The 26,856-nt window shown below is 43.4% G+C and overlaps 1 protein-coding gene across 1 annotated transcript in view; it reads left to right on the forward strand.

The window, feature by feature from the left end:
• The window catches only part of NHSL2 (NHS like 2), a 246,498-nt gene that overhangs the window by 107,281 nt on the left and 112,361 nt on the right, over positions 1 to 26,856 (forward strand). The gene's annotated exons all lie outside the window — the stretch shown is intronic.

Here is a 26,856-nt window from a genome sequence, read left to right on the forward strand (position 1 = left end):
TGTTGCTGCATTAATTGGCATGGACTGAGCTCTGTGTATTATTTAAGTTGTCATCAGCCACAGTGGGTAGATTCATAGTCATAGGGGCACTGGTTCTTCCAGGTGGTTCTTCCATACCTCAAAGGTAGCCTTGATTGCTGGTGGGCCTATTTCCAAATTAGGAGGCTCAGTAGCCACTTCCTTGAGGCTCAAGGGCAGGGGACCTATGAGCTGGGTCCTGTGACCACAGTGTTGGTGACACAGGGATAGGTGAAATCAGGATAAGCAAAACAGATATGCATTTCTAGAACAATGTAGTTGTGTCCAGGGTGATGTTTTTATTATACAAATAACATAGGAATAATATTCTTATTGTGAAAAAAAATCAATTCAACTACAATTCAAATCTCTACCTCTCCGGTCCCACTCTGCTCTCCCGAGGTAACCACTGTTATCAGTGTAGAGTGCCCACCTTCTTCCAAATCTCTTTCTGTGCATACACAGTTTGGTTTTATGTGGGTACTTAAAAATAAATGGTGTCACACCATTTTCACTAATCTGCTTTTTTTCACTTAGGAATATGTCTTGGAAACCTTTCTGTTTTAGGAGACATATGGATCTAGTTCATTCTTGTTTTCTTAATTAAACTTTTAATTGTGATTAAATTTTGGATTCACAGGCAGTATAAGAAATAATACAGAGAGGTCCCATGTACCCTTCACCCAGTTTTCCTCAATGATCACTTCTTGCAAAACTATAGTACAATATACAAGCAGGGTGTTGCCTTTATACAGTCAAGATACAGAATATTTCCATCACCACAAGGATGCTTCAAGTCATCCCATCATAGCCATGCCTATTTCCCTCCCACCCTAACCTCCTACTTAACCCCTAGCGACCACTCATCTATTCTCCATTTCTAAAATCCAGTTGTTTCAACCAGGTTATGTAATAAAATAGAATCACACAGTATGCAAACTTTAGGGATTTTGTTTTCAGTCAGCATAATTTTCTGGAGATGCATCCAGGTTGTTGTGTGTATCAATAGTCTGCCCCTACCCCTTTTCCAATAATCTGCTGTTTTTTATTGCCGAGTAGTCTTCCATGGCATGGGTGTATCAAAGACCGTTTATCCATTCACCCACTGAAGGGCATGTGGGTTATTCCCAGTTTTGGGCTATTATAAATAATGCTGCTATAAACCATCACGTAACAGGTTTTTATGTGGAAATAAGTTTTCATTTCTCTGGGATAAATGCCCAAGAGTACAATTGCTGAGTCATATGGTAATTGCATGTTTAGTTTTTTAAAAAAAAAAAACAACTGACGGCCAGGCGCGGTGGCTCCCACCTGTAATCCCAGCACTTTGGGAGGCCAAGGTGGGTGGATCACGAGGTCAGGAGATCAAGATCATCGTGGCCAACATGGTGAAACCCCATCTCTACTAAAAATACAAAAATTAGCCAGGCGTGGTGGTGCGCACCTGTAGTCCCAGCTACTTGGGAGGCTGAGGCAGGAGAATTGCTTCAACCTGGGAGGCAGAGGTTGCAGTGAGCCGAGATCTCGCCACTGCACTCCAGCCTGGATGACAGAGCAAGACTCCATCTCAAAAAAAACAAAAAACAAAAAAACTGGCAAACTATTTTCCAGAGTGGCTGTACCATTTTACATTCCCACCAGCAATGTATGAGGATTCCAGTTTCTTGGCATCCTCATCATCATTTTGTGTTCTCACTGTTTTCCCTTTTAGCCGTTCTTCTCTAGGTGTGAAGTAGTATCTCATTCTGGTTTCAATTCTCTAAGATTTCAATTCCCTAAGATTAGTGATGTTGAACATTGTTTCATGAGCTTCTTTGCCATCTGTATATCTTCTTCAGTGACTTGTCTATTTATGTCTTCAGCCCATTTTCTGGTTGAGTTTTTGAATTTTTAACTGTTGAGTTTTGACAGTTCTTTATACATTTTAGATACCGGCCCTTTGTCAGACATATGGTTTGCAAACATTTTCTCTTGGTCTGAAGCTTTTTCTCATCCCCTTAACAAGGACTCCATAGAACAAAACTTGCTAATTTTGATGAAGTCCAATTTATCAATTTTGTTTTTTTGGATGTGTTTTGATTGTCAAGTATAAGGTCTGGCTTATATGGCTAGCTTTAGATTCCAAACACTTTCCTGTTTCTTCCTAAAAATTTTATAATTTTACATTTAATTTTCTGATCCATTTTGTTGATTTTTTTTTTTTGTATAAGGTGTGAGACAGATTATATCATTTCCTGAGGCTGCCGTAACTAGTAACTGTAAACTTGGTAGCTTTAAACAACAGAATGTATTCTCTCATGATTGTGGAGGTCAGAAGTCTGAACTTAAGGTGTGGGCAGGGTTGCACTCCCTCTGGAGGCTCTAGGAGAGGGTCCTTCCTTGTCTAGTCCCGCTTCTGCTGGCTGCCAATATTCCTTGGCTTATGACCATGTCACTGCAATCTCTACCTCCATCTTCACATCATCATCTCCTCTGCGTGTCTGTCTTATAAGGATACGTGTCATTAGATTTAGGACTCACTTGAATCCAGAATGATCTCCTCATCTTAATTATACTTGCAAAAGCTCATCTTCCAAATAAGGTAACATCCCTAGGCTCCAGGAATCAAGACGTAGACCTATCTTTTGGGAGGGCACCATTCAGCCCACTACACAGGTCAAAGTTCATTTTTTGGTCTATGTCCAGTTGCTCCAGCACCATTCAAAAAGGCTATCTTTCTTCCATTGAATTGCTTTTGTATCTTTGTTGCAAATCAGTAGGGCATATTTGTGTGGGTCTACTTCTAGGTTCTCTACTCTGTTTCATTGATCTGTGTGTCTGTCCCTCCACCAATACCACATAGTCTTGATTATTGTAGCTACATAGTAAGTCCTGAAATTGGATAGAGTGATTCCTCCCACTTTATTCTCCCTTTTCAAAATTGTTTTGGCTATTCTAGTTTCTTTGCCTTTCCATATAAATTTTGGAATAAACGTGTCTATGTTTAAAATATCCTCCTGGAATTTTGATAGAGATTGAGCTAAAACTATACATAAATTTGGGGAGAACTAACATCTTTACTATGTTAAGTCCTCTGATCCATGAATGTGACATATTTCTTTCTCTATTTAGGTCTTCTTTGATTTCTGTCATCAGCATTTTGTAGTTTTCAGCATATAAGCTCTATACATATCTTGTTACATTTACACTTAAGTATTTCATTTTTGAGCAAGTGTAAATGGCACTGTATTTTTAATTTCAGCATCCATGTGTTCATTGCTAGTATATAGAAATACAATTTATTTTTGCAAGCTTATCTTGTATCCTGCAACCTTGCTAAGCTCACTTATTAGTTCTAGGAATTGTCTTGTAGATTCCTTGGGATTTTCTATGTAGACTATAATGCCATCTCCAAATAGGAGTAGTTTTATTTTTTCTTTTATAATCTACATGTTTTATCTTTTCTTTTTTCTTTTTTTTTTTTTTTTGCCTTATTACACTGGTTAGAACTTCCAACACTATGTTGAATAAGAGTGGTGAGAGCAGATATCCTTGCCTTGCTTCCAATCTGGGGGGGAAAGCATTTAGTTTTTCAAGCATTGTGTTTAATGTTAGGTATAAGTCTAATATTGCTTGATCCAGGAAAAAAAATATATATAGTAGGTATAAGTTTTATGTAGATGCTGTTTATCAAGTTAAGGAAGTTCCCTTTTTGCCCTATGTCTCAGAGTTTTTTTTAACTTATAATAATAAGTGTTAGATTTTATCAAATGCTTTTTCTGCATTGATTAATATGATCATGTGATTTCTATTAGTTTGTTACACTGATTGTGTAGAATTAGCATAGAATTCTTTAAACATTTGGTAGAATTCTCCAGTGAAACCATCTGGACCTGGAGATTTTAAAGGGAGTAGTTTTAAAATTATGAATTTCATGTTTTTAATAGTTATAGGGCTATTCAAATCATCTATTTCATATTTGGTAGATTTGGGAAGTTTATATTTTTCAAGGAATTGGTCTGTTTCATCAAAGTTGTCAAAGCATGTAGCATTGTTCATAGTATTCCCTTATTATCCATTTGATGTCTGAAGGGTCTGTAGTGATATTCATTTCCTTCCTGATATGAGCAATTTGTATGTCTTGCTAGAGGTTTGTCAATCTTACTGATCTTTTCAAAGAAGCAGCTCTTTATTTCATTGATTTTCTCTATTTTTCTATTTTCAATTCTGCCTATTTATGCTGTTATTTTTATTATTTTCTTCCTTCTGTTTGCTTTGGCTTTATTTTGCTCTTCTTCTAGTTACTTGAGGTAGGAACTTAGATGATTGATTTGAGACCTTTTTTCTTTTCTAGTATAAGCATTTGGAGCTATAAACTTCTTTTTAAGCATTGCTTTAGTTGCATCTCATAAATTTTTCTATGTTGTATTTTCATTTTGATTCAGTTCAATGTATTTTTAAAATTTATCTTGAAATTTAAATTTTCATGTTTGACCCATGGGTTATTTTAAAGTGTGTTGTTTATTTTTCAAGTTTTAGATATTTTCTTATCTTTCTGTTACTGATTTCCAATTTGGTCACAGAATACATTTCATTTGATTTCAATTATTTTAAATTTGTTGACATTTGTTTTATGACACAGGATATGTCTAACATGTTTTGTATTCCATGGGCACTTGAAAAGGATGTGTACTCTTCTGCTGTTGGATGAGATGTTCTATAAATGTCAAATTAAATCCTGTTGTTTGAGGGTGTTGTTGAGTTCCTATATACCACTGCTGATTTTCTATCTAGTAGGTCTATCCCAGATGCCTGCCCAGCCTTCTCTGACTTCACCCCAGTGGGGAAATTTGGGGTACCTAGTTATAACTTAGCAAGGGTGAAAAGCTATGTTTTCAACCCCTCCTTTGCTGGTGGGGTTGGGAATGGGACCACACATTTTTTTCTGTGGTATTTGGCTAAAGAACTAGTGTATAAAATTTTCTGTCTTGGTAAGAGAGCAGGCTTTTTACAAAAATCTGCCCCTGTTGGTATTTTCAGGTTGCAGACTTTTTCAGCTTCAACTCTGGGATATATGAGGCAAAACAAAAATCCAGGGAACTCACCACATGCTGTTCCTTGAGTCCTGAGGTCTCTTGCAGGTGTACGTTCTTCTCTCCACCTCCTCTCCAGTCTTTTTGTGTTCATTTTATATATAATGCTCACGGTTATTTGTTATGCTGTAAAGGGAGGATCAGGGAAAAGTATGTCATTCCATCTTCCCAGAAGCAGAAGTCCTAACTTATTCTTTTAAAATGTTATGTAATTTTGCAGAGTATGATTTTTATCAGGATTTATTTAACTATTCACCCATTGATGAACTTTTAGGCTGTTTCTTAATTGTGGTGGCTAACACAATCTTTCAATAAACATCCATTCAATAAACATTTGTGTACACGTGCAGGAGTTTCTTCATGATAGATGCTAAGAAGTGGCGTTGCCAGGTAATAGGGGATGCACATTTTCCATGTTAATGGGTGTTGTCCAATTCCTACCCATAATGGCTGTGCTCCACCCAGCAGTGTATGAGAGTAGCAGTTTTGCTCAACTTCTTGACAGCGCTTGATATAGTCAGACTTTGAGTTCTGAATGTGATGAGTGAAAGATGATATCCGGTGGTCGTTATCATTTGCCTTTCCTTGATTCCCAGAGGCTGAACATCTTTTCAAATGCCTGTTGGCCATCTGTAACTCTCCTTTTGAATTACCTGTCCATATACTTTGCCCATGTTTATTTTGAGTTGTTTACCTTTTTATTGATTTACAGAAATTACCTATATATTTTGATTGTTCTTTGTCTAATACATACATTTCAAATATATTTCCCCAGTTTATTATTTGTCTTTTAACTTTATTGATGGCGTCTTTTGCCTAAAAAATATCATTCTTTTGTGTAGATTCAAATTTGTCAACCACTCCCTCTTGACTTTTGGGTTGTGTTTGTGTGTTTGTTTAAAATGACTTTCTCCATACCAAAGTCACAAATATATAAATCTCTACTTTTCCCATTATAGGTTTCTATTCTTTTTTATATTTAGTTGTTTGAGCTATGTGGAATATGTGGGTGTATAGTATGAGGTAGGGATCTCATTTAATTTTTTTCAAATGGAAAGCTAGTTACTTCAGCACTATTTGTTGAATAGTCCATCCTTTCACCACTGACTTATAAATGCAGCTTTTATTATTTTATTTAACATCTTTACATGAGTTGGCTTGAGAGCTCTCTGTTCTCTTTCACTCATTTGTCTACTTCTGTGCCAATGCCATACCCTGTTAATTACTGTAGATTTGATACCTTGTATAATGTCATCCTTCATTTGTTCTTTTCCCCAAAAAATTATTTTAGCTCTTCTTATACATATTCTTTTTCACATGGATTTTAGAATCAGTTTGTCAGGTTCTATGAAAAATTCCTCTGGAGATTTGATTGAAATAGCAATGAGATTATAGATTAATTTAGGGAGAATAGACATCTTTTCTCCTTTTCTCCACACAACTTTTTCTCCCTCAGAAAGACCACTGGGGCCTGCACGAAAGATGTTCAGGGGTCAAAGAACCCACGTAACCCATCCCCAACACACACACACACACACACACACAAACAAACACACACACAGAGACACACACACATTTGTGTCTGTGTATTTGTGAGGACCTACACTTCAGGCTCTGAGGGTAAATATTTATTATAAACAGAGGCTCTGGACACTTGCTCTGCTGTTCAGTGGTACTTCCAAAGTAGGGGCAACTCTTCCTTTTCCTGATCACAAACAAACCAACCCACCAAAACTCTGGCTTGATTACATACCTTGTTGAACTTCAGGGAAGGGAGTGAGGAGTGGATGAAGTAGACAAGCAGCATCTGGTAACATTAGGAGCCAGTGGGGCTGTGCTTTTTTATCCAGGAGAGCCCAGGGTGACAGCAAGTTATCATGAATGGTGGAGGATGGGAAGTACCAGAAATTAGGAGTGGCCCCTGTTCCACGCTGGTGTCTGTGGGTCGGGGTCCTGTGGAACTAGGAAACAACCCACCCCAGAAGGGTGCACTCATTCATCATGCCCCTCTATATGGGGGAAGATGGGCTGGGTAGCAGGGCCTATTGGGCCTGAATGTTCTGGATAGACCAAGTTGTGGGTTCAGAGGAAGTTCTAGCTACCTTTGGGTCCACTGCTGACATAATACTCTCCAGTTCTGTGGAGATTTTGTCTTTGTGGGGTTCTGACACCTGGATACATTACCCTTCTACAATAGAGCCATGCTACCTGCCCAGTGGTGTGTCCCTTCAATGTTGCCAGCTGGCAGCAGGTGCTCGCAGCCAGCTGCACAGGTCTTGATGCCTGGCCTCGAGGTGGGGCTGCCAGAGCAGCTCAAGCTTCCCACTCAGGTGCTCCAGCAAATTGGAGGCCCAGAAAGACATTCAGTAGCGTGAGGCAGCCTTGGAGTTAAGCTGGAGCCCTCCAGACTTTTCCCAAGGAGGAAGTAGGGGCTGGCTTAGGGGTTCTGTGGTATGTGCAGATGCTGTCTGGGCAGCTAACAGAATGGACACTGCTCCCAGATATCTGCATTCTCCCCCTACAAGGTCATGGTCCTCAAGGCAGGAATGGGGCCTGAGCCACCAGCACTACTCTATGGACCTAACCGTCTAACAAAGCTGGCAAAATATTACTCAGATGGAAAGCAGAATCATTTGTAGTAAATACCTGAGTAGAAGTACAAAGTGATGTGTGGATTTTAATTGCCCCACTTTTTGAAATCTAATCTATCACTAAGTCCTTCCTGTTCCCAGATCTGTAATCTTTTTTTTTTTCCCCCTATTTTCCTGACTCTAATTTAGACCCTGCTGAGGCTGCTGGGGTCTCAGGTGCTACTCCTCCAATCTGTTTTCCTTTGGTGCAGCTTTCGAACTCACAGCTCTGATCACTGCCCTCTGCTCTGTATAATCTAAAACATATTTACAGAATCAAGCCCAATGCTTACCTGACTTTCTTCTTAAATGCCATTTATAGCTTTTCTTTTCTTTCTAAAATGGTAAATGTTTATTATGGTGTTTGACTTTCAAGGTCCTCTATGAGGTGGTCCAACCTACCCTTCCTTCGCTTGTGTGGGGGTGAGGACCTGGGAGGTTAGGGGGACCATGCAACTTGATGCTATGGAAAGCACACCTTGAGCTCTGGAATCAGAGGTTACTGGTTAATCTAGGCCCTCCCCTGCTTCTTATCTGCTTGACCCCAGCCCTCGCCTCACCGTTCCCCCGCCCAGTTTCCCTCTTGTTAAGGTGGTGTGATAAAAACGACCCCTATCCCGGCTTAGAGGTGAAGACTCAATGCGACAAGTAGAGGAGAGCGGGCTTTTAGCGCCAGAAGCTTCCATGATGCCCGGGTCCGCGGGCAGGGCTAGGGCACGGGCCGGGGAAGCAAGCGTTGCCGCGCCGCTACGGTCGGGGGCCGGTCCCCGGGCTACTTTTCGTGCGCGGAGCAGCTCGGCCAGTCACCAGGCGCGTGCGGAGGCGGCGAGCCTGCAAGGGAGGCCGGCGCGGACGCAGCCGTCGCGATGAGTCACCATCCCTCAGCACCTCCGGAACAGGAGGCTGCTTGGAAGCAGCCCGGCCCCCGCCCGCCCTCCTCCCCCGCCCCGCGGAGCGGCGGCGCCAGCCCGATGCCCGGCAGAGGGCGCTGCAGTGCGGCTGCGGGGCCACGGGCCCGCCCGCTCTGGCTGCCAAAGGCCGGCGCTACCTTTGGCTCAGAGGGAAAGATCGGGGCCCAGGGATGGGGTGCGTGAGGAATGAATGTTTCTACAGTGCCAGAGGTGGCTCTGTTTTTGATCCAGAAACGAAATGTACTGCAAGATTCAGACGCTGGGCAGAGTGATGGGGCCGACAGGGCCCCTACTGGAGAGTGTCCGGTCTTGATCGCCCCAAGCTTTTGAGCAGGGATGTCCTGTCCGAGGCTGGTGTCGTCCCCACTCTCGCCAGAGAGGGTCTGTGATAGGATGAGTCTCCCCTTTCCAAAATGAATCTGCCTAGGGACCCAGTCCTTGATCTCCTCTGTGACCTCTCTCACCTGAGGTGATGGAGGTTACGAAGATTGGAGCTGTCTGCAGTGGAGCGCAGGAGAAAGTGCACAAGCTATCGGAGGACCAGGGTTTCAGTGCCAGCTCCATCATGAGATTGCTGTGTGACCTTGGTCATTTCATCATTCATTCATTCATTCATTCAGAAAACACTCACTGTGTCGCAAGGCACTCACAGTGAAGGGAAGAGAAGGAGGCCAAGCCTGTGGAGACAATTGCCCTGACCATAAAATAGCTTAGGCCAGGTACAGACACCCGACACGTAGGTGATCCGTAAACACTGGCTGAATGAACAAATGCGAAGATTTAGTCACCACACACTAGGGCAGAGATTTTTGGTCACTCATGCGTCCCGAGTACATAGAACAGTGCCTGACACACAGTGGGTGCTCAGTAATTTGTCGAATGAATGACAGAGGAATGTATTGAGTGTTCTGTGAGCACAGCAGAGGCCACCTAACTCACAAGATTCTGTGCTGTTTGAACCGAGTCTTGAAGGAAGGGTTGGGATTAGCTAGGCAGACAAGGGCCAGATGGAGGGTGATACAGGCAGAGAACAGCCTGTGCAAAAGCTAGGAATCCTCAGAGTTCTCACCTCTCTGAGCCTCAGTCCCTCCCGTGAGAAGGAAAGGATAGGGCTGGCTCTGTAATTTCTCAGATTTTTCTAGATCTAAGGTTCTCGGATTCCAGAAATGAATCCAGTTACCCTAGTCAGAGCCTGACCAGTGCTGGGCAGTCCAAGAGACTCAGGTTTTGACTTTTGACTCAGCCCATCTGCAGAATAAAGGCCTGGTGATCTTAGGCACCCCTTCTCTATCTGCTTCCTCTGTCTTTCACCTTAGAAATCTCCCCCGAATCCTATCCCCATAGGATAAACTATCTGCAGCACAAAAGTCAGCACTTATTTGTATTCTGCCATGATTTTTATTTGTGTTATTTTTTGAAATAGGCTTTATTTACAGATTTTTATACTAACGCAGGTTAATTGTGAAAAACCAGGAAAGTACAAAGAAGAACATAAAAACTATCCGTAATTTCACTACCTGACATAGTTCCTTGATTTTTTTATGCCTTCATTAAAATACAGACACACACACACTTCAGCTCACACAGCAGCACTGGCACAGATCGCTGTGAGTCTTATGTTCCCAGCAAAAGCATGAGCTGGGGACAGTTCTCTCTTTCTCTCCATTAGTTTGTCTCTGATGGGAAGAGATGTTGGCTGGGACCCCAAAACTCTGACTCTTTAACCAGCTGCAGATCATCAGGCTAAATCCTCAAAGAACATACTGCTCAGAGGACGTTTCATTCTGAGGCAGGGCTCGGGATGCAAACCACTATGTGGCCTCTTCTTCCTTCCTGGAGTTGGGCTAAGGTTAAGCTAGATTATGTGGGGGCCACTAGCCCTGCTTTGGTCCAGACCAGAGACAGTGCTGAGCAGCTTTCTAGGGAGGGGGGAAGGGAGTGCTATGGGATTTACAGCCCCACCTGAGAGAAGCCCCCAAAATAAACCCATAACCCTAGCTGACTTGGTTTCCCTTGGCCCCTGCCATTTTAAAACTCCATCCCCAACACAGTGGCTCCTTTTTTGCCCTGGTTCCTTGCTTTTCAATGTGTAACCCATGGACCAGTGACATAGAAAACAAGATCTCTAGATGATGGTTTGTATGTTGACACTGAGAAGCAAAGTGCAGATTCTGTTTCAGAAGGTCTGGAGAGGAACCTGAAATTCTTCGTTTTGTAACAAACTCTCAGGTAATGGTGACATAGCTGGTCCACAGACCACACTTTGAGTAGCAAAGATCTAGATTCCTCTTTTGCCCTTGTCTTCTCTGAAAGTGAAAGGGCAGGGGAAACTCCCTAAAGGTGAGAGTGTGTACACACACACACGTGCGCGCATACACACACACACACACACACAAATATTGAGGACTATGTTCTGGGTGTCCAGTGAATGCTTGCCATGTTAATGCAGAAAGGAGTGAGAAGACTTAAAGCTGTGTTCCCACCTCTCCAATCACTTATTCATTTCAGTGATGATGGCATCAGTTTCCCAGTCACCAAAATGGAATTGGTTCCTTAGACATTTTTGCCCTGACTCTGCCTCTATTTTCTTATTGCTTCTATTCTCAGACACTTCTCATCTATCCCCTGCCTTCCTGTCTCTGGTCCCTTTCCCTCCAGTTCACTGCCTGTCACCCAATTCTTGTTACCCAAATCCAACTTAAAATCACTGGACGTGTGTGCACCAAAGGAGAGTAAGTGGGCAGAGAAAGGGAGCTTCTCCTCAGGGCCCAGGTAGGCCTTCAAACTTCCCTTACTCTGAATCTATACTAGGGTAGCATTATTATTCCCTAGGAAACTGAGGCTCTGAGACATTGAGTAACTTGTCCAAGGTCACACAGTGAGGAAGTCAGAGTTGAGATACGAATCCACATCTCTCTAGTTTCAAAGCCTGGGCTCTCCATGATATCATCCCTTCATCTTACTCAGGGGGAAGATGAAGATTGGGTGACTTAAGGTCATTCAGGGAGTCAGGGATGGGACTGAGGCTGGAAACTCCCTTCTTCTGACACTGTAAGTAAATTTTCATTCGGTAGCTCCTCTGCTCAGAAGCCTTCAGAGAAACCCTCTTGCCTATAGAGTTGAAACTTCTGAGCCTGACAGCCAAGGCTGTCATGGTGCCTCTGCCTCAGCTCGGCTTCTCCTTCTTCCCCAGCACTTTACTTGGCATGTGGAGGTGCTAGACCATCTCTCTTTTCCTCACCCACCAGTGGGGTTCTTTCCTGAATCCTGTTCCTCCCTAGCTTCAGTCATGCCTTAGAATTCCCCTACCATGGTGCCTCTGCTCTCTGGGGTATTTTCTCGACCTCAGACACCCAGGCACTCTACCTGCCTCTCAGAATCTTTCCCACGCTTCAAGAGCATAGGTTCTCACCCCTCTGGGAAGCCCCCCACCCACCAAAGCTGCCCTGAGCCCTTAGAGCCTTGAGCTAGGAGCCTGTCACTTTAGCAGTGCTGCCGCCTGTTGGTGGTTTGAAGAGCTCCACCCCAACTCACAGGTGAGGCCAATAAATATTATTATACTATAATAAGCCTCTGCAGCTATACCCCATGGCTTGAAGGACTATTTCCAGAATCTTTCTTCTCCATTCTGAACTTGCTTTCATTACTTTAATGTCTCAACCCGTTTGAGCTGCTGTAACAAGATACCATGGACGTGTGGCTTAAACAACAATTTTTTTTTTCTTACAGTTCTGGAAGCTGGGAATTTTAAGATCACTGCACCCATAGATCCGGTGTCTGGTGAGGGTCCTCTTCTTGGTTTGCAGATGGCCCCCTTCTCGTTGTGTCCTCACTTGGCAGAGAACAGAGAGAGGAAGCAAGCTCTCTGATGTTTCTTTTTATAAGGGCACTAATCCCATCATGAGGGATCCACGCTCATGAACTAATCACCTCCCAAAGGCCCCATCTCCACGTACCATCTCACTGGGGAGTAGGGTTTCAACATATGAAGAAGGGTGCACAGACATTCAATCCATGACACTTAGTGTGTCTAGGTCCTAGAGACCGTATCTGGTTTTCACAACTTTCCCAGCCCTGTTAGAGTCTGAGGCTTAACTTAATCCCCACTTTTTGATCCTAGATGCTGCCTCAGATCACCTCACCTCCATGACTGACGTATTATACCTTGCACCCAACAGCTCTTTGCATTCCAGCCTGGATACAGAACCCCAGGTCCCTGCTTAGCCTGAAAGGAAAGTCAAACATGGCTGCCTGGTTATCCATTCACTATTTCTACTACTTTCTAGATCTTGTCTTCGTAAGTTAACTCTAAGCTCCTGGAAGGCAGGACTGTCTGTGTCTTATTCTTTTCTTTATCCTTTGCAGTACCAGCATTTTCTTTTATTCATTCATTTGTTTCTCAAAGACTGAATGTTCATTCTCTGCCAGGCTTGATACTAGGTGTTGGGGCAGCAGAGGGGAGACAAATATGGTCTAGTATATTCTAGTAAATTCAAGGCAACAGGGAAGTCCAATGACATAAGACTGGCAAATTGACTTTGGGCCCAGGCCAGTAGAAATATGTGTGAAAATGGTTGGGGAACAGGCAGGGCCTGCCTATGCCTAGAACAGATAAGGAAGAAAATCAGGTTGGCGGATGCTGGAGGCCCACTTCAAGAGCCTTGGGGAGAAATGGGAGAAGGAGATGGAGTATTGTCTGCTTTTTCCAAAATGAGTGCCTAGAAAGGGAAGTGGCAATTATGGTCCTGATGAAAACAATATTTCCAGTTGTTACCTGAAACAATAGGATCTGGGGGTGTGATTCTCAGAGGCGGGTGATGTAATGGGAATAGCACTAAACTAAGCTTTCTAGCCCTCAAATTCCATGACCCTTTGACCTGAGTTTTGGTTTCAGCTCTACCTCTTGCTCACTATCAGACTTGGCTAGCTCCATCCCCCTGGCTCAGCCTCAGTTTCCTCCTCTATGACATGGCAGGATGTGGAGTGGGGCGGTGAGTGAGGAGCTTGGACTCAGGGACTGCAAGCTTCCTCTGAGCTCTTAACATTCTTGGCATGCGACAGGAAGAGAAGCATGGATTAGGAAGGTTCTATTGGAGGTTGAGACTGGAGGCAGGGAGGCTGGTGGGGAGGCCAAGGCAGCAGTGCCAGTGGGAGTAGAGTGGGAGAGGGCCTGAGCCAAGGCAGGGGCTGGCAGATTGGTGACATATTTAGGAGGAAATGGAACCGGCGGGAACTGTCAACTGACCAGATGGTGGGGATGAAGGAGGAGGAACCAAAGAGGATGGAGATTTGGCTGTGCCCTAGGAGGCCTGAGGGAGAGGAATCTTGAGTCCCAGGCCTAACACTGCCAACAAGTTTCCATGTGGCCTTGGGGTCTCTTTCTGTGTTTCAGTTGCCACATCTGCACAGTAAAGAGATGGCTCTGATGCTCCCTAAACCCCTCCCTGACCCCTAACAACTATAACAAATTAGGGAGCGCTGCGTGTTTCCAAATTAGTCTTTAACTTGTTCGAAGTTTGTAGGAGAATTCTGAACTCTTACACAGGAAGCTGGGATCTATAGTAGGGCTTGTAACTATAGTGGTTTGGTGGGGAGGTAAGGACAGCAACTGAGACCACAAATGGGGCTACCAGGAGAGGCCCTGGGGACTCTCCTGAGGTGAAGCCCAAGGGTTGGCAGTCCTTGAAACACGGGCTTACTTCTTGACCTAGGAAGAGGTGGCCTTGGCAGTATTTTAAAGGAGACATTTAAAGATCCCAGATCCCAAAAGAATACAAATGGCACAGTACTCTGCGTGGTGTTGGAGCCATTTTTGCTGGTTCATTAACTCATTTCATCCTCACAGGTACCTTCATTTCACAGATGAGGACCGGCACAGAGAGGCTGAGTGGGTGGTCTAGATCACATAGCTAAAGAACAAAAGAGCACGCAAAGCTGTTTCTGGGGCAGTAAGCCACAGTGCTATTAGCAGCATCTGTGACTGTCACTACTAGAATCATAGCTATTTTCATATCACATTACGGTTGTTGCAGGGATCTCAAAAAATCATCTATGCTCATCACCACTTCAAAATGATAATAGTCATTAGACCCACTGCTTGATCGTGTTATATTGAAGGTGTTAGTCAAGAAGCACATATGACTATATTGTAAATTGCATCTCAAGATACAGTAATCAATTTCCTTTATAATCCTAGGTAATTTATCTAATCCATTTAGAAGCATTTTTTGAAATATGCAATACATTATTATTAACTATAGTCGCCTATGTTGTGCAATAGGACACCAAAACTTATTCCTCCTCTCTAACTGTAACTTAGTGCCTGTTGACCAATGTCTTAGATTTTAAATATTCTCACACATAATAAATGTGTGATAAATGATCATAATGATACATATTTGAGGTCGTAGATATACTAATTACCCTGATTTGACCATTCCACAGTGTATACATGTATCAAAACCTCACAATGTACCCTATAAATATATACAATTATTTGTCAATGAAAAATAAAATAAAACTTTAAAAACACAAAATAATAGCTACTATTTTCTACCCCAAATATCTCCCACCTATTTTTTTTCCTAGAAAGGGTCCCTAAGCAGTGCCAGACTGCCAAAGGCATGACAAAGGGGTCCATGCCATGGCCTAGAAGGCACTCCTGATAGAGGGTGGGCTGGAGGCTTGGCCAGGCTCTGTACCAGGCACCTCACCTATGTACTCTCACCTCACCCTCCCAACTCCAGGAACTCGGTGTGATTATCCCACTTGACACACAGGAGACCAGCGCTAGACAGGAGGGAAGCCTCGTCTACAGTCACCAGCATGTCAGTGCGGAGCTGGGACACACATCCAGGTCTGTCCGACCAGAGTTCATTTTGTAACCATTGCAGCTCTCTGTCTCCTCTGGAAGGTGACTGCCAGCCCTTAAATGCAGTTCCCTCAAAAACAAATGACCCATTTAGGACAAAGGACACCTGAGTGGAAACTAAGTGACACCATTTTTTTCAGCCCCAGTGCACATTTCCAGACCAGGGGTGTGGAATGAGGGCTCTTCCAGGTATGAAGGGAACGTCTTAGAGCAGTACTCGGTTTGATACTTGGCAGCTAGGGCATAGTGGTTGATGGCCAGCTGCATGCCTGAGTTCAAATCCCAGCTATGCCACTTGCTGTTTGTGTACTCTTGGACCCACTGCTTAACCTCTTGATGTCTCAGTTTCCTCAATGTAAAATGAAGTTACTGATAATATCTCCTAAGGTGGTCATGAGGATTCAGTGAAGTAATACACATAAAGCACTTGGCACTGTGCCTTGAGCTGTGGTGTGAACCAGTGCCATTATTTTCTCCTAAGAGAGTAATGCATGGAGGAGACTCAGGGCTCCTGGAAGACCTTTGATGTCTATTAACCCTTCGTCCCTTCCCCGTCTGTTATCAGGGTCTCCCCTGCTCAATTCCCTGATGTATAGACAGCAAGAACCTTTAAATCCAATGTTCCCATCTGTGGCTGCACATTAATATCACCTGGGGAGCTTTTGAAATGGCACTGCCCAGGCCTCATCCCAGACTATTGGAATCTGACTCTGGGGATGGGGATGGAGTTGGAGTATTTTTTCTGCAGCTCCTCAGGAGATTCTAATGTGGAGACAAAGCTGAGAACCGTGGCCTCAGAAGGAAATGGGCCCATGTGCTGCTCTTTGGGGACAACAAGGAAGGAAGAAGAAACTCAGAGATCATGCCCTGCTCTGCAGACAGGATGAAAAAGAACAGAAGCCCAGGCATGGGGAGGAGGTGGGCAGCTTTAAGCTTTAGGAAGGAGTAGGAGCTGGAGCCTGCAGCAAGAAAGAGCTATGGGGAAGGCACCACAGCCAGAGGCTGCCCCAGGCCCTGCCAGGCCAATGGCCTAGGTGGTTTTCCTGCAGAAGGAAATGGGAAATATGGAGGTGAGGGTGAGATAAGGATGTAAGGATGTACTCACAGCCTCTGTCTGCACCCTCAAATGGCAGATCCTGATAAGTTGTTAACACCTTGTAAGAAACACGAGAGACAGTCTGTTCCACCTCCTCCCTTGGCACACATACAAAATGACTCCCCATCTACCCACTCATAAGATCACATCCGGATTCCACCATCACTCAACCCAGCAGAAAGTCCCACCTCTGGTCTCTGTAAATATCTGCCAGCCAGAGCAGTACAGCATGCCAGGGTCAGACACCAGTTCCCCAAGTGTGCTGCCTTTTGTTATAAGAGGAGACTTCAGCAACTTGGGAGCTGGGCAGGGCTGCAGTGATGATCTTTTCAATGTGTGAAGAAGGGAAACTGTGTTTGAGAGGAGAAGAGGAAAGTGGTTGGCCCGTGGTGCCACAGAGAGTAGCAGAAGAGACAGGACTCCCTGTCCAGTGCTCCCTTCCCTACACACCCTGAGACTTCAGCTTTGGTCCCTAATCTGCCAGTGCCAGGAAACTGGCCCACTTCCCACTACAGCCCTGTGGCTCTGACAGGGTCTCTCATGATATCCAGCAGAGATCTTGAGTCAGCTGCTCCGAAGGAACTTCCAGTAAGGCTCCAGCTCGGAGTCTGGATCAGGAGTGGGGGCATGGGGCATTTTGAGTTTCGTGCTTATGTTGCCTTCCCTCAATCTTTTGCTCCTGGACATCTTTTGGCTAGGTGGGATTTTCCTCACTCCCCACCTCCAAAGCGGAGACTATGTCTTTAAGAAAGGACGAGTCAGAGCAGCGGGGATCAGTTTCAAGCAGCCCTCAGAAGGCGAATCTGGATTGAGTTTAGGAAGAAAAAAGAAGGGGTTAGCTTTGGTCCTGCCTCCTTTCCTTTCTCTCATTTGCTCGTCTCTCTTCCGTCCTTCGTCTGGAATTTTGGTGAACTTGGCCAGGAGGTTCCAGAGCCCAGGGCTCTCCCCAGCAGCCTTGTCCTCTCACCTGGTCCCTCCTTCAGCTCCTGAGCACACAGTTTGGAGGACAGCTGGACAAGTGGCTGGAATGAGTAGGTACGTGGTCTGGGCATTTTAACCTTCACCCTGTCAGGGAAGTCTGGGGAGTGTCCAACACAGACCCTGTGGGAGGCGGAAGGGAACTCTCAAGACCTCTGAGAACCTTGGTAACCGAGGCAGGCAGGAGATGGGTGGGCTTTGGTGACTCCACTAGGGGTTTTGTATTAAGGGTCAGAAGGAGGCTTGGTCCATGCAGCCTGGCCTACTTCCACCCTCGTGAGTTGCCTACCAAACCCATGATGGGTGGGAGTTTGGGAGTGTGAGGTATTGAGTTTGCTGCTGCTGCTGCTGCCGCTGCTGCTGCCACTGCTGCTGCTAGAGGAATTGAGGCCAGAGGGTGCTAGGAACCCTATGAGAAAAGCAGATGGCAACATGTCCAGCCCCAGCCGTCTGTGACTCTGGTGGCATGGAACCACTCAGCTAAGGTGAACGTGATTCAATCTGCTCCAGCTGCATGTGCAGTGGGCCAGGAGCCACTCAAGGTCTTCTTGGGCTTGCTTTTTTCAACTTTGTTGGATGGCTACAAGCAAGGCTTTTAGGTTTAAGGACTTCAGTTTACACTTCAGAGAAAATGTCTTAATGCTACTCAGCTGAAAGGGGGAAGCACAAAGGAAGAGAAGGCAAACTGGGTTTGTGATAGAGATTCAAGGAGAGCTCGAGATTTCTGTGAGCTCAAGGATGTTTTCCCCCTATTATTTCAGGATTAATTCATTCATTTATTTGTGTATTTAATCAGCAAACATCAGTTAAGTGCCTATTGGTGCCCGTCACTAGTGTCAGGGAACCAGCAATCCAATATGGCGGCAGGTCCTTCCACCTGGCCTCCTTCCCCAGATCTCTACTCCTCCCTTTCCCTCACCCCCCAGCTGATTTGAGAGAGGAAGGGGCACTAGCTTCTAGTGTACTGAGGCGACCTGATAAGGTCATGATAGGTGCTGACATTGTTGGCACTAGAGTGGGTACATCTCATTTGACAACACTCTCTCTTGAAAGAGATTTGGGCCTGGGTCCCAAACATTACCTCAGCCACTGGGAAGGATTTTGAAGGTCAGGAAACAACAGGGATCCACAAGTGCAGCCTAACCCCTCCCTGACAGAAGGGGTGGCCCAGGCCTTCTTTGGACATTGTCGGTAGAGCTGGGCCCCTGGTTGGGTCCTCAGCATCATATGTGGACCAAGCATTGTTTGGATTTGCCAAGAACATCTAAGGACTTTGGTCTTTGTGATTTAAGCAAGTTGTCATAACTTGAGCAGGAGGCATGCTAGGATCTCAGCCACCTGGCTGTTGGGGAAGGGATAGGGTTGGGAATACTGGCTCTTGGGTGGTCCTTTGGGTGTGGAAAGCTTAGGCATGGCATAGACAAGCATGTATGTGTGTATGATATAGGAAGTATCCCCCAGGAGAAAAAGCCCGGCAAAAGCAAGGCAGAGTCTAACCCTGTCCAAGTAGAGTTGGAGTTCAGGATTGGAGTCATAACTGGCAGCTCGCACAAGGACCTAATGCATACAGAGGAAGGGCAGTGAGACCAATGCCAGTGCCTGTGTACTCTGCTCTCACCCTGCTCAGGCAGAAATGGGAGTGGTGGAGCCAATGGGTGAGCTTCATGACTTCAGCTGAGAGGGCTGAATTGGCCTGCTCGGGGCTGCCACCACCCTACCTAAAAACAAATCCTCATAGCCCAGCTACCACTGCACTGGGTGTTTGCGATTGAGCTGGGCTTATCTAAGGGGTTATTTGTGAGCCTGGAAAAGGGATAGGGAATAGGCCATGATGTCCTGAGGCTATGACAGTGGCACTTTGCTAACTTGTCCACCCTTCCAATCCCACTGTGGCTGCTCCTGCCTCCCCAGTAAGGGATACCTCCAAGCTCAACTGCCCACTCCTGCAGGTAGGCCTACTGCCCTCTCACATGCTCTGCCCACTTCTTGGATTGCTGGGCTCTGGCTGCAAGCCCTCAGAGCTCCTGTCATTCCTTTGCAGAATAAAGCAGCTACCCCAAGCAAGTGATGCAGAAGGGTGGCTAGTGGAGGGGAGGCGGAGAAAATGTCAGGGGCTTATGTCAGGAAAGTTGAATGCTTGCCAGCAGCTGGGCCTTCCCATCTAGGGTGACTTCATGAAAGAAGCCTTTGAAAGATTGTTCCCTCTCCCTTGTAAGGGTGCATTTTTGGGAATCACTTTGTTTTCCTCTCCATTTTCTCTGCAAGTCTGATTGTTTGAGGAGAGCTAAAGGTTATGCGTACTATTAAAGAAAAAAAAAAAGTGGAGAAAACCGCCCCTTAAATGTAAAGCTGAGTAATTCCAGGAAAAGAATCCAAGTGAATGAGGTTTCTGCCCAAGTATGGGAAAATATCCATCCATCTCCCCACTTAATCAGAAAAATGATCTGCCGAGTAATGAGTCATGCTGCCTGTCAGCAAACAGCACTGACCCTAGCCACAGAGCCAGGAATAACAGAGGTGAGAGATGACAGTAGCTATGACGAAGAAAAGACATGAAGGGAACTGGATTCCTGCTGCCAGCAGCTGTTTGGCTCACCTTTGCCCCGTCCTGTGCAATAAAAAATGCACTGGACTGGGCTGCGTTATTGGTGACACTGATCAATACCACTGGGGTTCATCTATGCATTCTGATAAGTGGGGTCTCCACAGGGGGCACTCAGAATCAATCACAGCTTTGTGCACAGTCTGGGAGTTCTTTTTTACTGAGGAAAGCATATATACAGTAAATTGCATAAAGCACACTGTAAATGTACATTTCAATGACGCTGTATATGTATATATGTGTCTGTGTGTGTGTATACATCTGTGTGTAACCACCACCCAGATCAAAATATAGAACATTCACAGCACCCCAGAAGGCTTACTTTTGCCCCTTCCATTTGGTATTTACACGCACCAAGTGCTGCAATCAAATGTTTGTGATCAGCGGCATGCTGGTAAATGTTTAACAACCAGTTCTGGTGTGTGTAATGGGGTGCCCTGCTTTGTAGCTTTTGCCAATTTTGTGGTATAAATATTCCTGCTATGGCTAATTTCAAGCTACCAACAGTTTTAACAACTGGCTCACAAAATTATGAAAATTTAACAATTGGCTCTGGTGAGCCAAGCAGACTGGCTCCAGCAAACCACCAGTTGTAACAAAGGATTAAAGAGAGCCAAGTCCACCCAACTACCCAACGCAGGTAGGAGTGGGCTCCCAAATACTCCCAGTTCCAGCCCCCTTAGTGAGGAGAGAATCGTTCACAGTATTTAAAGTGATCTCCAGCTTCTTTTATGCAGCAGACATTGGTTGTGTCCCTGCCTTGTGGCAAGCTCTGAGGTCACAAACATGAGTAAACCATGGTTCTATCCGTCAAGGAGCTTACATAATTTAACACTCGGAAGGAGGGGCAGACGTGTGAAGGTATATGTGCAATAAAGAGTTCTAGGGGCTGTGTAGGAGACTACATGAGACTTAAATGAGGGCACCAAGGAGGGCTCATTTCTGCCTTTGAATCAGAAATACATCTCTTATTCCACTTTGCTTTGGGAGGTGTCTTGGGGCTGAGGAAAAGAGCATCGGACTCCTACACACCTGTTTTGGATCCTGGTTCCACCTCTTCCATGCTGTGTGATCTTGGGCAGGTCACTTAACCTCTCTGAGCCTCAGATCCCATATCTATAGAATGAGAGTAATTGTAGTACCTACCTTACACAGCTATTGTGAGTATTAAATGAGCTATTTCATGTGTAGCACTTAGCACACATAAGCACTTACTAATTATTAGCTTCAATTAGGAATTACTAGCTTCAATTAAGAATTATTAACAACTAGCTTGGACAAGCTTTGAACCTCTCTAGGACTCATTTTCATCTATGAGATGGGACTAAAGTGCCAATCTTGTCAGTGTTGTCACGAGAATTAAATTAGATCATGTATGTGAATTGTCTGGCCCAGAGCTGGTTCTCAGCAAATGCTGGTTTTGCTCCTTTCCAGCTCTCTTGCTCCTTTCCAACACACTGGCTTAAGACCTCGCTTGGAAAAAAAAAAAAAAAAAAAAGCCCAGCTCTGACATGCTAGGAAATAAATATATCGAGTGAACACATTAACCCTTTTTAAAAGCTTTTTGTTTTGCAATTTTAGACTCAAGGGAAGTTGCAAAAAATTTTACAAGGTGGATCCGGTGACCCTTTACTCAGCTTTACAATGTTGACCTCTTACACAACTGGGAAAGTGACATCGGTACAATCCGCAGAGCGTATTCGGGTTTCACCAGTTTTACATGTCATGTACTCTGTGTATGAGTGTGTATATCATTTCAAACAATTTTATCACATGTATAGATTAGTATAACCATCACAATTGAGATGCAGAACTTCTAGTAACTGGCCACTGAAGTAAAATAATAATAATAATAAGCCAGGCGCGGTGGTTCATGCCTGTAATCCCAGCACTTTGGGAGGCCGAGGTGAGCGGATCACCTGAGGTCGGGAGTTCAAGACCAGCCTGGACAACATGGCGAAACCCCATCTCTACAAAAAAATATAAAAATTAGCTGGGCGTTGTGGCAGGCATCTGTAATCCCAGCTATTCAGGAGGCTGAGGCAGGGAGAATTGCTTGAACCCGGGAGGCGGAGGTTGCAGTGAGCTGAGATCATGCCACTGCACTCCAGCCTGGGCGAAAGAGCGAGACTCAGTCTCAAAAAAAATGGCAATAATAATAATAAAAAGGAGATGCAGAACTGTTCCATCACTACAAAGATCTTCCTCATGCTACTTCTTGGTATTTTTACCCATCTACTACCCACTCCCCTCATCAGCTAACCCCTGGTAAGCAAGAACCTATTCTTCATCTATATGACTTTTTTAATTTCAAGAATGTTATGTAGGCTGCGCATGGTGGCTCACACCTGTAATCCCAGCACTTTGAGAGACAAAGGTGGGCAGATCACTTGAGGTCAAGAGTTCGAGACCAGCCTGGCCAACATGGTGAAACCTCGTCTCTACTAAAAATACAAAAATTATCCTGGCGTGGTGGCGCTCGCCTGTAGTCCCAGCTCCTCGGGAGGCTGAGGCGGGAGAATTGCATGAGCCGGGGTGGCAGACGTTGCAGTGAGCTGAGATCACACCGCTGCACTCCAGCCTGGGTGACAGAGCAAGACTCTGCTCTTAAAAGTAACTAATAAAATTAATCAATCAGTTGGGCATATTTTGTGGGTCTATTTCTGGATTATCTGTTATGTTCCATTGATCTGTTTATCTATCTCTCCACCAATACCACACAGTGTTGATGAGTGTAGCTATATAGTAGGCTTTAGCACTGATAATTCCTTCGATTATTCTCCTTTTTCAAGATTGTTTTAGCTGTTTTAGGGCCAAGTGCCTTTCCACGTAAATTTTAGAATATAGTTGTCTATGTCTATAAAAAGAAAAACGTTGTGGGATTTTAATAGGAATTGTATGAAGCCTATAAATCAATTTGGGAAGAATTGACTTTTTTTTTTTTTTTTTTTTTTTGGAGACAAAGTCTCGGTCTGTCACCAGGCTGGAGTGCAGTGGTGCAATCTTGGCTCACTGCAACCTCCGACTCCCTGGTTCAAGCAATTCTCCTGCGCCAGCCTTCCGGGTAGCTGGGGCTACAGGTGCGTGGCACCACGCCCAGCTAATTTTTGTATTTTTAGTAGAGACGGGGTTTCCCCATGTTGGCCAGGATTGCCTCGCTCTCTTGACCTCGTGATCCACCCGCCTTTGGGTCCCAAAGTGCTGGGATTACAGGTGTGAGCCACCGCGCCCGGCCTCTGAATTGACATCTTTACTATGTTGAGTCTTCCAATCCACTAATATAGTATGTCTGTCCTTTATTTAGGCCTTGTTTGATTTATTTCACCAGCATTTAGTCATATTCAGCATAGATAATCCTATACAAGTTTTACACATAAGTGTTTTATTTTCTTTGGAACAACTTTAAATGGTATTATGTGTTTTTAATTTGGTTCTCACCTGGTTAGTGCTAATATATAGAAATGCAGTGGTCTTTTCTGTCTTGATCTTGTATAGTGCAACCTTGCTGAACTCATTTATTAGTTCTAAGAGTTTTTGTGTAGATTGCTTGGGATTTTCTATATAGATAATTATGTCGTCTGCAAATAGGGACAGTTTTATTCCTTCCTTTCCAATTCGTATGCCTTTTCTTTTTCTTGCCTATTGCACCAGCTAGAGCTTCCAGTATTATGTTGAATAAGAGTGGTGAAAGTAGACATCCTTGTCTTCTTCCTAATTTCAAGGAGAAAACAGTCTTCCACCATTAAGTTTAATGTTAGCTGTAGGGTTTTGTTTTTGTTTTTTGTTTTGTTTTGTTCTTTAATAGATGTTCTTTACCACGTTGAGGAAGTTCCCCCACTCTTCCTAGTTTTCCAAGAGTTTCTATCATGTATGGGTGTTGGATTTTGCCAAATGATTTGCTGAATCCATTGATCGGATTATATGGTTAGTCTTCTTTAGCCTGTTGATGTAGCAGATTACACTGATTTTTCAAATATTGGATAAGCCTTGCATTCTTGGAATAAACCTCCACCAAAGTAAAATACCCACTTGGTCATGGTGTATAATTCTTTTTATATGTTGCTGAATTCTATTTGCTAATGTTTTTAAAACATTTTTGTGCCTATATTCGTGAACTATATTGGCCTGTAGTTTTTTTATTTGTATACCGTTTTTGTCTAGTTAGGTAGCAGGGTATAATACCTCATAAATTAACTGAGGAGTGTTCCCCTCTTTTCTATTTTCTGTAAGGGACTGTGTAAAATTGGTGTTAATTTTTCTTTAATGTTTGGTAGAATTCTCCAGTGGAAGCACCTGGGCCTGGACATTCTTTTTTGGAAGCTTTTAAAAATTTTAAATTCAATTTTTGAAATCATTATAAGATTTCACATTCAGATTATTTATTTCTTGATTGAGCTTTGGTAGTTTGTGGTTTTGTGATATTGGTCTATTTCTTCTAAGTTGTTAAATTTATGAGTGTAAAGTTGTTTATAATATCCTTTTAAAGTCTTCAGAATCTGTACTGATAACCCTGTTTCATTCCTGACATTGGTGATTTGTGTCTTCTTTCTTTTTATCTTTGTTATTCTTACTAGACATTTATCAATTTTATCGATTTCTTTGAAAATGAACTTTTGTTTCATTGGCTTTTCTCGATTGCTTTATTTTCAATTGCATTGATTTCTGTTCTTCTCTTTATTTCCTTTATTCTTCTTACTTTGGGTTTATTTTTCTCTTCTTCTTATACATTCTTATAGATATGAAGCCTTTCTTCTTTTCTAATGTAAGGATTTAGTGCTATACATTTTCCTGTCAGCATTGCTTTAAATGCATCCCGCAAATTTTGATATTTGTATTTTAATTAATTTTCATCCAGTCCAATATATTTTTAAAATTTCCTTTGAGTCTTTCTCTTTGATTCATGGGTTGTTTAGAAGTGTGTTGTTTAATTTCCAGATGTTTGGAAATTTTCCTCTTATATTTTAAAAATTGATTTGTAGTTTGATTCTCTATGTCAAGAGAATAGACTCAGTGTGACTTCAAATATTTTTAAATTTATTGAGATTTTTGCCTTGGTGAATGTTCCATGTGTATTCTGCTCTCTTTGGGTGGAGGGTTCTTTGTATGTCAGTTACATCTCTCGGATTGATTGTGTTGTTGAATTCTTCTTTCTCTTTGATGATTTTCTGTCTAGTATGTCTATCAATTACTGTAAGTGGAGTGTTGAAGAACCCAACTATAATTGTGGATTCATCAGTTTGTCCTTTCAGCTCTCTCAGTTTTTGCCTTTTTTTTTTTTTTCAGACGGAGTTTCGCTCTTGTTGCCCGAGTGAAGTGTAGAAACTTTATCTACCTTTATGCCCTTTTAGCCTCCCTTATGTATAATTATCTTAAATATTTCCTCTACATACATTTAGAACCACATAAAATAGTATTTGCTTCAACCGTCAAACATAACTGAGAAAATTCAAGTGGAAAAGAAAAAATCTATTGTATTTAACCATATTTTTGCTTACTGTGTTATTTCTTCCTTCCTGGTATTCCAAGATTCCTTCTTTATTGTTTCATTTATGTTTACAGCAGGGGTCCCCAACCCCCAGGCCATAGATCGATACCAGTCTGTGGCCTGTTTGGAACCTGTTTGGAACTAGGCGGCACAGCAGGAGGTGAGCGGCAGGGCAAGGAAGTATTACCACCTGAGCTCCACCTCCTGTCTGATCAGCGGGGCATTAGATTCTCATAGGAGCATGAACAATACTGTGAACTGTGCCTGCAAGGGATCTAAGCTGCATGCTCCTTATGAGAACCTAACTAATGCCTGATAACCTGAGGTGGAACAGTTTCATCCCAAAACCATCCCCCTGACTCCCATCTGTGGAAAAATTGTCTTCCATGAAACCAGTCCCTGGTGACAGAGGATTTCCTTTAGCCATGTTTCCATGGTAGGCCTGGTAACAAAGTTTCTTAATTTTTCCTTCTCTGAGAATTTTTTGATTTCCCCATCATTCCTGAAGGATATTTTCACTGGATATAGGATTCTGGGTTGACAACTCTTTTCTTTCAGGATGTGAAAAGTGTGTCATTTTTTTTCTGGCCTCCATGGTTTCTGATGAGAAATCCACTGTCAGTTGACTTGCTTTTCCACTGTGAGTAATCATTATTTCTCTCTGACTGCTTTCAAAAGTTTCTATTTATTTTTAATAAAGAAAGTTTAATTATGACTTGTCATGAATTTCTTCGGGTTTATCTTACTTGGTTTTGCTCAACTTCTTGAACCTGGAGGTTTGTGTCTTTCACCAAATTTAGGAAGTTTTTAGCCTTTCATTAGTCAAATACTTTTTCAGTCTCATTTTATTTCTCCTCTCCTTGTGAGGCTCTGATGATACAACTCTTAGATCTTTTTTTTTTTTTTTTTTTGTCCCACAGTTCTCTAATGCTTTGCTCATGTTTTCTTTTCAGCCTTTTTTTCTCTCATGTTTATATCATGTAATTTCTGTTGTTCTATCTTGAAGTTCACTGGTACTTTCCTCTGTCTTATTCTTTCTGCTGTTGAGCCCATCCACTGAGTTTTTAATTCTGTTATTTTATTTTTCAGTTCTATAATTTCCAGTATGTTCTTTTTGATATATTCTATTACTTTGGTGAGCTTTCCTATTTTTATTTTTTTCAAGAGTATTTGTTGGAGCACTTTATGATGAA

The sequence above is a fragment of the Hylobates moloch genome, unplaced genomic scaffold (genome assembly GCF_009828535.3).
Source record: "Hylobates moloch isolate HMO894 unplaced genomic scaffold, HMol_V3 SCAFFOLD_7, whole genome shotgun sequence".
NCBI classification, from domain to species: Eukaryota; Metazoa; Chordata; class Mammalia; order Primates; family Hylobatidae; genus Hylobates; species Hylobates moloch.